Below are 2,267 nucleotides of genomic sequence, written 5' to 3' on the forward strand. Positions count from 1 at the left end.
GTTTCATTTATACCTGCCTCTTTTTCAGAGGGTGAAGGATCGACGGTTTCCTTTTCTTCTGTCCATTGGAAGAGGTTTAGAGCCATGTTCTCAATCAACGCATAAGCTGTTGTGAAGTCCTTGTTCATTAGGGCACCACCTGCAGCTGCATCAATGGTCAATTTAGTGCTAGATGTTAGACCATTATAAAATATATGGATAATTAACCATTTTTCAAGACCGTGGTGGGGACAACGTCTAAGTATTTCCTTAAAACGTTCCCACACATCGAAAAGAGATTCCCCGTTCATTTGAGTAAATTGGTAAAGCTTTCCCCTAAGTTGGGCAGTTTTGGATGGGGGAAAGAAACGGCAAAGGAATTCTCGCCTCAGTTGGTCCCATGAGGTAATGGAGCCAGGCTTCAAGGAGTTAAACCAATTGCTAGCTTTATTTTTTAGAGAAAAAGGGAAGAGATGTAGCCTGACGGTTTCTTGGTCGTCTTTGCAAGTTACACTAAGTCTCCAAAAGTTTGAGATATGCAAGTTTGGGTCCTCGGAAGGTGATCCAGAGAACTGGTTTTGTTGTACTAGAATTAGTAGTGCAAGTTTTATTTTGAAGTTGCTACCTTGAACTGTTGGATAGACTATAATAGTGCATGGCTCATCCGAAGAAGGGATCGAATACTCCTTAAGAGTGCGTTCCTCAGCCATGTTATCTATTATCTTTAGGTCTCCCAAATCAGGTGTAGGAAGAAAGAAGGAAGAAGTTAGTGGTAAAAAAATAATAGAAGAGAGAGAAAAGGGAGAGAAAAGAGAAGGGAGTTCTAATCACAAAGAAAGAGTTAATTAAATTAGTTTACTCCCCGGCAGCGGCGCCAAAAACTTGATGAGATAAAACCGCAAGTGCACGGTCTTACCGAAGTAGTAATAAAGAGTATCGTTCCGACAGGGAGTAGTTTAATTTAGTTAACCTTTAGAGATGATTAGAAGAGAGAAAAGGTTGTAAATTGGGGGTTTTAAACGGTTAAAAATAATATAATAAAAGAGCCTTGGGATCGTTGGTTTCATCTAAATAACAAGTCCTTCTCAAACCGAAACCATAAGCTTATAATGTTATGTTAGACCTAATTTCTCAAGACAGTTTCTCTTATGTTCCTCTAGCAACCAAGCCTATTTCGCTGACTTGATTACTATTGGATTTTGGTTCCTCTAACAACCAAGCCTATTTCGCTGACTTGATTGTTATTAGTTCCCTTGAAGATCGAAACTATATGTCTCAAAGATTGCAAAGCCTATTTCGCTGACTTTGCAATCCTTGTCTGAATTCACTTGTTCGAATATCAAAGCTCCACTTTCGTTTTATGAATTGATATTTGGAATAATGGACGAACAATTATCAAACCCTCCACTTTCGTTTCCACAGTTTGATAATGGTTAATCCATGTTAAGACGGTGAATTCAGATAAGAAATTAGGGTTACATAAGATTAAGGCTTAGGGCTTGGTTTGATTAGGATTATGTCATTTAGACTTATCCAACAATCCCAAGACAAGAAGAAGTCTACTCACTCATGTTCATCGTAGACATGGGGGAGAAGAGAGAAAGCATGAAAGTAAAAGACAAAGAAATAAAGGAAAAGAACTTTAATTAGAAAAGCAAATGTCACTTATTGTATTCCAAGTAAAGATGAATATTAGTGATGGCTAGCTACTCTATTTATAGTACACAATTGACTTAGAATCTAAGCAAGTATATTCCTAGAATATTCCTCGGTAGATTGTGCGCCAAAATAGAATAGCTTGGAGTCAAAGCAAAAGCAGCAAAAGACATCTGGAGGGTGGCACGGCCGTGCCAAGGCTAGCACGGGCCGTGCCAAGCTTCTGACTTGTGGGAGATATATTTTGCTTCCCAATCTTCATGTTTTTGTGTCCAATCTGCTCCAAATCCCTTTCTTTTGCTCCAAGACTCTCTCCATCAAATATTCCTTCCTGAAATATAATAAATTGCATTTTAAAGTAAACTATCCTAAAAAGGAAATAATACTAATATAAATTTATATAAAATCTAAACTAGAAAGCATATTAAAATAACATATAAATGACTCATCATGTACTAAATACTATGGAAGTAGTAAAAATATCGTTCCCACGAGAACTGTGTTAATCTCAATTTAGCAATAAAGTTAATATCTAGGATGTGTAAATTTCTTTTAGTGCCTGAGGCAGTAGTTTTGGTTTGCATAAAATTAAATAACATAAAATAAAGATAGAGTTGGAAAGAATAAGAGAG

General features: G+C 36.9%; 1 non-coding gene across 1 annotated transcript; it reads left to right on the plus strand.

Annotated features, from left to right (window-relative positions):
• The first annotated feature begins 216 nt into the window (after positions 1 to 216).
• On the plus strand, positions 217 to 323 carry LOC112418766 (small nucleolar RNA R71). The gene has a single exon (XR_003008855.1). It is a non-coding gene; the product is annotated as a small nucleolar RNA R71 (small nucleolar RNA).
• The last annotated feature ends 1,944 nt before the right edge of the window (positions 324 to 2,267 follow it).

Source organism: Medicago truncatula, chromosome 1, assembly GCF_003473485.1.
Source record: "Medicago truncatula cultivar Jemalong A17 chromosome 1, MtrunA17r5.0-ANR, whole genome shotgun sequence".
Classification (NCBI taxonomy): domain Eukaryota; kingdom Viridiplantae; phylum Streptophyta; class Magnoliopsida; order Fabales; family Fabaceae; genus Medicago; species Medicago truncatula.